Raw genomic sequence first — 11,206 nt, forward strand, 5'->3', positions numbered from 1 at the left:
TAAAATTTTAAGAATGTCCAAGATTAAAATCCATTCATCCAGAATCCTCAAGTCTTCGTACAGGTCATGTAAAGTCCATGTTCTTATTCATTAAAAGCTTGTGTGCACAGCCATGTCTTTAAGGCTTTCCTGAAGCCTAGGAGAGTTGGTATCTGCCGTATGTTGCTGGGGAGGGTGGATACATTTTGACTCCATTATGAATGTTCTTGTTTTCAGGAAACATAGACCAGCAATGGATAAACCTTTTTGATCAAGGAACCTGATTCCTTCAAGAATGACCTACCTTGGCCTCATACCAGCACTGGGTGGGGACTGAGTCAAAAGTGTCCATGATCATCTTTCCCCCTGCCTTTCTCCTTTTTGTGTATGCTTTCAAGTCAGTTCTAACTTAATGGATATTCTTGGCAAGTTTGGTTCAGAGGTGGATTGTCATTGTCTTCTTCTAAAGCTGAGAGAGTATGACTTCCCCAAGGTCATTCAGTGGGCTCCCAAGATCAGATGAGAATTTACACCCTAATCTCCAGGAGACCTTGTCTAACATTCAAACTACTGTGCTGCACTGGTTCTTTCTCTCTGCCAAGTTCTTATTCCTTCTTTCTCTCCTTTCATGTCTGAATCATTTATTTCTCTTTCTCTTGGTTAAGTGAATGAACCCAGAGGGTGCTCACCAGTGCTTCCTTTTCATCCTGGAAAGAAATGACAAGTGGAGTGTCGCAGGGTCCCGTCCTGGGCCCAATTCTGTCCAACATCTTTATTAATGACTTAGATGGGGGGCTGGAAGGCATGATCATTACGTTTGCAGATGACACCGAATTGGGAGGGATAGCCAATACTCCAGAAGACAGGAGCAGAATTCAAAACTATCTTAACAAAGATGGGCCAAAACTAACAAAATGAAATTCAACAGTGACAAAGTCAAAATACTCCACTTAGATAGAAAAAAGGAAATGCAAATATACAGAATGGGGGATGCCTGGCTCAATAGCAGGACGTGTGAAAATGATCTTGGAGTTCTTGTGGACAACAAGTTAAACATGAGCCAACAATGTCATGCAGCAGCTGTTTTGGCCTGCATACATAGGAATATAGTGTCTAGATACAGGGAAGTCATGCTACCTCTCTATTTTGCCTTGGTCAGGCCACACCTGGAATACTGTGTCCAGTTCTAAGCACTGCAATTGAAGGGAGATATTGAAAAACTGGAATGTGCCTAGAGAAGAGCAACTAAAATGATCAAGGGTCTGGGGAACAAGCCCTATGAGAAGCGACTTAAAGAGCTGAGGATGTTTAGCTTGCAGAAGAGAAAGCTGATAGGTGACATGAAGAGGGCCATGTATAAATATGTGAGAAGTCATAGAAGGAGGGAGCAGGCTTGTTTTCTGCTGCCCTGGAGACTAGGACATGGAACAATGGCTTCAAACTACAGGAAAGGAGATTCCACCTGAACATCAGGAAAAACTTCCTCACTGTGAGAGCTGTTCAGCAATGGAACTCTCTGCCCCAGAGTATGGTGGAGGCTCCTTCTTTGGAGGCTTTTAAACAGAGGCTGGATGGCCATCTGTCGGGGTACTTTGAATGCAATTTTCCTACTTCTTGGCAGGGGGTTGGACTAGATGCCCCACGAGGTTTCTTCCAACTCTATAATTCTATTATTCTTTCCTCCCCTTTCTCTGCCATTCCTCTTCCTCTTTCATTTTTACACAACTGTCTTCTCTTATTCTGCCTGTATAAAAAGTCACATTTGATGTATCCCCTTCATATACATTTTGGATTCTTCTTTTTTCCCCAGCTACTTTTCTCAGTCCCATCCCTGCCTGAGGTGTCAACTGATTGTTTGCACTTTTCCCCATTCTACGTATTTCATCTTTCCTTGTTTTTGCTCATTTTCCATTTAGTACCACCCTCCCTCTTCTGGGTTTCCATCCCTGGAATTAAGCCAAGTACATAGGTTGCCCACCTGTGTTGTAGAGAGGTGGTGCATCTTGAAGGTGACAAAGTTGTACAGTTTGTATTCCCTGAGCCTGAGCTATGGATGCATGCAATTAAGTGGCAAATGAAGTGTCCCCAGAAAGAAACCCATGGCTAGCCACCTCATGCTGAATCATCGGGGCCCTACAAGTTAATGTACCTTGAGCATTCCATATGCTGGTGAAAAACAAAGCCTTACAACAGGGAAAGGCTCAACAAAAATAATGCTTGAGAATGCTAAATGACTCAACAAAGAGATTAGAGCTACAGTCCTTTTGCACGTAGGCTCTCACAAGGGTTTGAGATTTTCTCTTTGGAATGATGTGGTGGCATATAGCCTTTTCCCTGGCTAAATACCCTAAAGACCCCAGATTCTCTCTGATCTTGGAATCTAAACAGGAATAGCTCTGACTGGCACGGGATGAGAGACACCCATGGAATAGCAAGTGCTGTTAGCTATATATTTAGATGAAGGAATTGGTAAAAATTCTGTGGTCTGCTTCCAGTGCTGCTGGAAGATCTAGACATTCCTTGGGAAGTATTAATTCAGGTTTTAAAAATAGCATTCCTAGGAAGTATTGTTTCAGGTTTTAAAAAAATCGTTATTCATGGATTTTTACTTCCACAGGGGTCCTGAGCCCCTAATGTAGAAGGGTGATTATAGTTAAACAGGAGTTCACTGCAACAAGATGTAATGATGACCATCTGCTTAGGTGGGGATTATACAAATTCACGGGGGAAGACTTCATCATTGACTGCTACTAGTCATGATAACTAAATCACAGCATCACAGTCAGTGTATTCTGACCTTGCTATTTTCTAGTAAATATGTCATTTTTCCACCCCCTCTAATTGTTCTTGATTTTACTGCTTCCCATTTGGGCATGGAACGCTAAACACCCACCAGGTCTCTAATTTCTCTGCATAAGGTAAGCTATGGACTGACTCACAGGAAATGAAGTGCACACTTGACTATGGGAATCTGATTCATCTGATCCCAGTTCCAGGTCACCAAACTAAAGTGTGGGAAGCCTTCCTGCAAGCAAGCAATAAGTTAAGTTATGCAAAACAAGTATGGATTGCCAAACAATTGAATTGCCACCTTTCTTTTAATCTCTTGTGCAGAGTGGCTTTCTGACTTAAGTAGAACATGAGAGGCAGGTGTTCCATTGGCGCAATAGGAGGCTACACCTATTGAGTTTCTGCCTGTGGCTTAGCTATTATAAGCATAGTGAAAGTTGGCAATCCCTAGCTGGATTCCTTGGCAACTCGTCAGCTAATGACAACCATGAAAACATTCAGAACCAACTTCAGAAGGGCAAACTTCAAATTCTTTCCACCTATAACCCTTCTTTGTTGATGTTAGATTGATACACAAGCTTGTAAACACACCACACAAGCAATAAAAAGGGCCATCTCACGCATAGTACTATACTTTGACATCCAATCACCATCAAATGCAGGCTTTCATCAGCAGAAGCCAGACACAACTTTCCTTTGGTCCAAAGATCTGAGAGCCTACAGCATGCCATATTATTGACCAAAGCTAACTCAGACTTCTCCCATGTTATAATGAGATGTCATTTAATCCCAATTTTTCAGCTGTTAACCAGTTCTCTTTTCAAATCCTCTTTATTGCTCATTTCACACAGAGACAAGAGAAGGAATGACACAGACTGTGGCTGCAGAAGGGCATGCATTTCCTATATTTATATGTGACATATGGGGTTTTTAATATAGGATGATCATAGAGCCAAGTTCTCTCCATTTGTATTCACAGTGAGACATTCATGTGCAGGATTGTCACACTTTACAACCTACATGCCATTTTCCTCTGATTCCCTCCATCAGGCATCCACAATGTATGACCTTAGGGCTGACAACATAATTTCAAAAAGCTTCTGCAATTGATCAGTTCAGAGTTCTGGAAAGAACTGTATGACCCTTTCCTGGCAGCGCTCCAACCAGGAAGGAAAAGGGAGGAAACAGGGGTGGCAGAAAAACACAAGTTAAATGAGTAGCTGTTTTAAAATGTTGGTTTTGACCAACTACTGTTTTCTGCTTCTGTATGAGGCCCCCAATAGTTTACCTGGGAGACTCTTAACAACAACAACAACAACAACAACAACAACAACAGCAGCAGCAGCAAGAAGGTTGCTACCTCTACTCTACGAAGAAATATATTTTGCATATTGGAAATCTGTCATGGATAATCCACCACCGATTCTGCAGTTTTGTTAACCTAGCTTGCACATCCTTCAACAGTTCCAATTGGGCAGGGATAGTCCTAGTTAATCTTCTGCAATCCCATATTTTTCAGTTGCTTTTAAAATGTCCCAGTTCGTTTTTCCTTCTCTTACTTTCCCCCTTTGTCATCAGCTTGTTTTAATTGCTGCAAAGTGAGTCCAAACTATAAACATACTCTACATTCAACTCAGCAGGAGAAAAAAGAGAGGAAGGAGCAGAATCTTTCTATTCCCAATAGGCTCAAGAAAACTCAAAGTGCTGTAGCCTCTTCTACCTTATCTGTCCTTTCTCATTAATAACTTTTTACATCTTGCCCACACTCTCATGTTGCTTGGCCATGTATGTTGTAGAAATGGGGATGAAGGAGGAATTATTATATTTCTGCCTACTTTTCTCAATATACAGTTTCATAGAGCTTGCAAGTTACAACTTACATTGACATATTTGATTTAGTACCTGCTGAGAACTGGTGGAAACATAAGCATGAAAAAGTTGTTGAAAATTGTGTTATAAAATTTTTATGGGACTTTAGGATTCAAGCTGACAAACAATTACTACGTAAAATATCTAACATAACTATGATTGAGGAGAAAAAAAACTTGGATTAGATGTGACAGTTCTGGAAGGCATCAAAACTGAAGACAAAGAGAGGATGGGGGGGGATAATGAAATCTTACTCAAGGCACCAGATCTTATTTGATTTTGAAATCACAATAGTACAATTACAAAAGGTAACATTGTGATGTGCCACATTATCCATAGATACCTCACTGATTCTTATATTTTTGGATGGAATCTAAATAATTGATAGTCCAAAAATTCCTATTGATAACATGTGATGGACTGATAAACCAGCAATCTTGATAATATTAAAGTTTTACTCATACTCAGGCAGAACGTACAAGCCTGGCTGACAGAAGGGGAGAGCAAACTAACTTTGATAACACAACATCCCATTATCCCCTGCTCCCTGATATATATAATTGGGGAGCATTAAAAGCTTCATTTTCCCCTCCAAAATGATTTCCTTCACTACAACCATTGTAGATTTCAAAACTACAACAATAGCATCATAGAAAAGGGGGAATACCTGCAAAAGCTCCTTGGCTTAAAGCAGCCTCTAAGAAATGATCACCCAGTTCCTCTGTCACATGGTTGGATTGATTCTTTCCTGTTTAGTGATGGGAGTAAAATTCCCACACTACAGTGGAGACTGAAAATTGATCCAGTGAAGCTACATAACAACCATGCAATGGCTTAATTGTGGGGCCAGCCGAAATGCACTTTCATCCGTTTTGTAGCTCTGGCCCATTTTCAGGCACTTGAGTGAACTCTGAGGGAGGCCAAGCCAAGATCTCTGGAGAGATGACGAAATCAATATTGCTTTATGTTCCTGTACCCAACTCAATCAAATCTTTTGATTAGCCCAGGAAAAACAGACCCACATTGACCTTTTTTTTTTTTTGCCATGTGGAGGTGACTCTGACTCCAATTTAGGACCTCCATCCTGGAATGGTGCAATTTGAGGGCAAAATGTGCAGGGAGTACTCTTCTAGGAATTACTAGAGAAATCCTTCCGACAGCATCATGGAAAAACTCTGCTTCTAGATAGTGCTGCCAGGCTTAGCATCTGTAGCCATATTGAAATAATGGGGATATTAAGTCTAGGGACTTTCAATCAAATAAACCTGAGGCATCAGCTGGAAACCTGAAAGGCATGTCACAATAAAACTAAAAAGAACCATTAGAATGTAAGAATTGTGTGTTACAGACTTCTTCTCTGTTTTTGATGATCCTCAAGATAAATACAGAGAAGGTCAATTTTCAATGAAATGAGTCATGGAACTAACAGAGGATTAAAGGCTCAGAAATTCCAGCTGCCAAGTCATGCCAGTTTAAACTTAATTCTGAGCTGCCATTGAGTAAGATCTCTGCTTGATTCTAACTTCTGTTCCTTTATTGTTGAACTTGTGCATAGCTAGCCCTACCATTAGGAAGAATGAAGTGTCTGTCTCAGGCAGCAGGTGCTGAAAGGTGGTGGTAAGCCATTGAAATAGACTATATATGTTGCATAGTGTGTCCTGCACCCCTTAAAATGAGATTGGGTATCATTTAATGCTCCAAGTGTTATTAGGCTTCAAGTCCATAAAGCCACTGATGAAAAATCCTTAGATCTCAAGATCTGGAGGGCTGCATGATACCCACCCGTGCCGAAAACTAAATTTCCACCTTCAAATGTAATATGTTGTAGCAGTGGCCACTTTTATGTGTCTGTTGTAATTCAGTATCATAAGATATAACTATCAATAACATTTCTCTGTATTAATAATTTCAGAACCAACTGGCACATCTCTAGGTCAGAACAATACATGAATTTAGTTTAGTTTAGATTAAATTTGCTATAGCAAACTAGTCTCAATATGAATAAAACAATTTTGTGCACAGCTTATATGGAACTAGAATGATCCAGTTTTAATGGTTTGAAACAATATCTTTGGGAGAAGAGAATATACACAGTCTTTCAAGTTTCACATAACTCTTCAGAAAAGAAGAGAGAAGAAAGACTGAACATTTGTGAAGCTCCTGAACTTGAACATCCTCACCAAGAAAAGTTGGCCTTATCTTGCTATTCTATAGATAAGCAGAGTTCTCTGGTCTCCAGGATTGTCAGGCTGACAAATTTCAGCCGCTCTTACGTTTCCCTTGAAAAGTAAAAGCCAAAGTCAGATTCAGAGATAGTAATTTCCTTTTTTTTAAAAAAAAAAAAAAGATTAGAAATAGGTCTATTATATGTATCCTGCAGAAAGGATGAATGGGTTGTGTTGCAAAAAGGTCAAAAGAAATGTGCTAAATGTCCCTCTTTACTATAGAAGCAGCTGATTTCTTCTCTCAAATTGTGAAGGTCAGTTCAAATTAAAACAGAGACCAGGAGAAAGATAGAGAAGGACTTCTACCAAGGTTGAACATCAAACTGGCGCTATGTTTTTAAAACATTTGAATTTATTGCCTCATGCTTTAGAAACTTTTGTATGATACATATACACAATCTCATTAAGACATGATACAAAAGGAAAGGGAGTGACTGTGTGTCCAGCAGATGGTGCCTCCTCTTCTATTTCTCTGTGGCCAAGGCTGTGGCAGTAGGGGTGGATGGAGGCCTCCCCACAACATACATGCCAAAAGAAAGGCTAAATACAAAGGTCTATTGATGGAAGAACAACAGAGGGGCTTGGTTTAATTCTCCTTGGTAAAGAATTCCAAAGTCTGGGAGTATCCAAGGTAGACCCCCTCTCTCATATCTCCATCAGGCTCACAATCAGATCCAGCCTATCTTTGTGATCACATCTCCTTCTATGAACTGGTGCGAGTTCTAAGATCTGCCAGGAGGCTCTCCTCTTGGTCCTGCCTCCGTCACAATCGTGGTTGGTGGTGATGGGGGGAAGGGCCTTCTTGGTGGTGGCCCCCCTGCTTTGGAACACCTCCCCAGGAAACTTCGGCAAGCCCACACACTACATCACTTTCAGAAAGAGCTAAAAAACCTGGTTCTTTCAACATGCCTTTGATAATGTTTAAGATAGCATCCAGACCACTATCTTTAGCCAGGGGAGGCTAAATTGAATGCATTGATCTTTGAATCAATGGCTATTGCTATAGTTTATTGACTCTTTTGCTCTTGCTAATTTTATGTATGGTTTTAAATGTGTTATTGGTTTTTAATGTTGATATACTGTATTTTATATGTTGTATAGCACCATTATGTGCTATTTGTAAGCTGCTCTGAGTCCCTATGAGAGATGGTGGTGGGGTATAAATAAAGGTTTATTATTCTTATTAATAATAATAATAATAACAACAACAACAACAACAACAACAACAACAACAACAACAAGAGAGGGGACTTCCCAGAAGGTCCTAAAATCTAAAAAGGCTTGTATGGTAGCATTCAATCATTCAAGTACACTGATCCAAAATTGTATATAGAGCATTACAACTCTTTGAATTTCCCTGTGAACTAAATGGTAACCAGTAAAACTTTATAACAGAGATATTAACATAGCCCCATTAACTAGACCCTGTTAATTGTCTGGCTTCGATATTAGAAATCAGCTGAAGTTTTCAAACACTTTATGAAGGAAACCCCAAAGAGAGTGTGCTATATTAGACCAGTCTCTTATATGCATCACCTGTACGTCTTGAGCAGTCCCAAAATGTATAGGACTTGAGAACTTTGTACAAATCCTTGCCTATTTTTTCCCTGCATGCAAGGAGAAGTAAGTTTGATTATTCTCTTACCACTGTGGGGGAAAAGTAACATTTTGGCACAGTATTATCCCCATATGCAAATCTCATTGTGCAAAATAACCACTCTTTTTACTTGGAAAAAAGTTTTTCCCGTACAAAAGTATAGATTTTTTGCATGGGAAAAATCCCTACAGAGGAAGTATTGTTTTATATGCAAAACCTGCTATTTTCTATATAGAAAAATACATTTTCTATATTAAAAGTAGGGGGTTATAAAGGACATATGTATTTTGCTCAAAATAATTATCCAGAACACTTTAGGATGTGCGAATAGAAGGATAAAGCTAGAGTAGATCCTTGGTATCCACCGGGGTTTATAAATCTCACTTCTGATTTATTTTTCTCTACAGGGTTATCAGGAAACCCTTATCTCATCTCATAAATTAATAACTTTGAATATTTTTCCATCCCTATTATATTCTAAAATGTGGAAGAAGATAGCCAGAGGCTATTTCGCCCATTACGATTGTGCATTCCCCAGCTGTCACAAACACAGAGATTGACACAACTGCACCTGCATGCTGCCGAACTCAGTCCCAGAGCCCCTCACATGTTCTCCACCAAGAAGAAATGCAGCTGGCTGCTCATTGTAAGCAGAGCTTACTATTTTTTTACTTTTATTTTCTAGACTTATAACTGCCAGAATCCTGTACTTTCTAGCAAATCCTGGGGATTGAAATCTTGATTTCTGAGCTCTGGTTGTAGAAGGCTCTGTGAGAACCACTCTCACGTCATTCTAAGAAGAAAAATCTGTTGTCTATTGTGAATCTTAGCTTTTGTGAGTTAGTTTTTCTTTCTTTTCCCTTAAGAAATATATTAAATTTGAAATCCATGCGGATTCCTGATCTCACATGGCCCAGGCTCTGCCTTAACCAATCAGGCTGTTTGTTCTTTCCGAGGCATTTTAATAAATTAATAAATAAGGGCAGATTTAAACTAAACCCTATCTGTCACGCACCCGTCTGTTAGCCGATGATGAGGCTACAGTGTGTAATTAAACAATCATTTATATTCTATGCAAGCCTGTGCTGAACAATAAAGCGCTCTGAAGAGCCTTGTGCTGCTGAGGCATTTAATCCAGGCACAGAAGGAGTTTGCTGCAAAGCTGCTCCTACAGAATAGACCTTGTCACCGTGGAGCAGGGAGGGAGGGGAGCTTTATTCTTCAATAATTTGATAAGGCGCTTTAATAATTTCAGGAGCTAATAAGGATTCTGTATTTCTTGGACCACGTCCACATCTTGGGTTGCTTGAAAGTCTTTCACATACTTTGCCAGGGTGGAGTAGAGGGAAATTAATTGGGTAGACAATATTGGCAGCTTAGTGGAATGATATACAGGTGTATTGTGTGTGTGTATACGTATACACACACACACTAGTGGAACTTGAATTCTCCAGGTAGACCAGGGACTTTGAAACTGTTATTAAGGTGAATGGGCTCTGACAGGCAGGTAATTATGAATTTTTGGGACCAACATGAAGTGCTTTGAACATTCAGAAGTACTAAGTTGATGCTGAGTATTTTCCTTCAAATTGAGTAGCTTGTGCTTTATATTGAGAAGTGTACCAATTTAAAGAGCACTGTTTCTTCATTACCCCTCACTGTGCATCTAATAAGTGTAGGCAGAAATCATGCAAACTAGAAGTAATTATTTGTGTCACTTGTGGAACATAGGCAGCCCTTATTTGGTCTCTTGAGAACTCTCTCTTCCCCCTCTCTCCATTTTTCATTCTCCCTTGACTAGGAGAGATGGAGTAGATGTCATGACTGGACTTTTTTCTACTGATTTTGATGTTATTTTGCTCCTCTGTTGTGTGATTACTTAACATTGCAGACCTAAGAAATGAGTCAGATTCTGAATCCTTGTATTTTCAACCATGATAAAATAGGATTGCTTCTTTCATTCTTTGTCTTGATGCGGCTCCCATCTCATAACCCTTTCAAGATAGGCAGGGACATCATGGTCTTCCCCATTCTGGTATTAAGCTGTACCTGTTGAATTTGGTCTATGCAGCAGTGTAAGATTTTATTTAGATTTTCCTTTTTGGACAAGAACTTTCCAATATATGAAAAGGGAGGAGGAGGAAATTAAAAAAAAACAGTCCAGGAGAAAATAAAATTGATATCTTGCTGGGTTCCATGTTGGTGGGGCAATGAATCCAATTTGGGTTTTCATCCGAATATTGAAGAAGCTATCCAAGGTAGAGAACTCTACTTTCCAACTAGATACAGTGCTTTGGATAGCACCTTTAAGCTTCTGGGTAAAAACCAGAGCAGATTCAGCATCCGGCACACATGGATGCAAACCTAATGTTAGGATCCATTCCTAATGTCTAATTTGTTTATTCATTTTTTAAAATATTTTAACTGAAAATATGGAGCCTATTGCATGAGGGAGGCAACACCCATCAGCTCTATCCAGCATATCTGGTTAAGAATGCTGGAAGGGGCATTCCAAGAGCATCTGAGGAGGTGAACTTTGTCCATCCATCGCTATTCTGTTGACTGCTCAACAAAAGGTGGGATAAAAGTATTTAAAATAAATACACAACATTCAGCTTTGTCAACTACAAACTCCAAAATTTTGAAACTGTGTCACTTTAGTGTCAAATTTTTGTCATTGTTTTGTACTACAGGTGTTTTGTACTACAGGTGATGTTTTTATTGGATAACTGTTTTATTGCTGTGT

General features: G+C 39.6%; 1 protein-coding gene across 1 annotated transcript in view; it reads left to right on the forward strand.

Moving 5' to 3' along the window:
* The window catches only part of tmem178b (transmembrane protein 178B), a 354,992-nt gene that overhangs the window by 326,456 nt on the left and 17,330 nt on the right, over window positions 1-11,206 (forward strand). The gene's annotated exons all lie outside the window — the stretch shown is intronic.

Source organism: Anolis carolinensis, chromosome 5, assembly GCF_035594765.1.
Source record: "Anolis carolinensis isolate JA03-04 chromosome 5, rAnoCar3.1.pri, whole genome shotgun sequence".
In the NCBI taxonomy this organism is placed as follows: domain Eukaryota; kingdom Metazoa; phylum Chordata; class Lepidosauria; order Squamata; family Dactyloidae; genus Anolis; species Anolis carolinensis.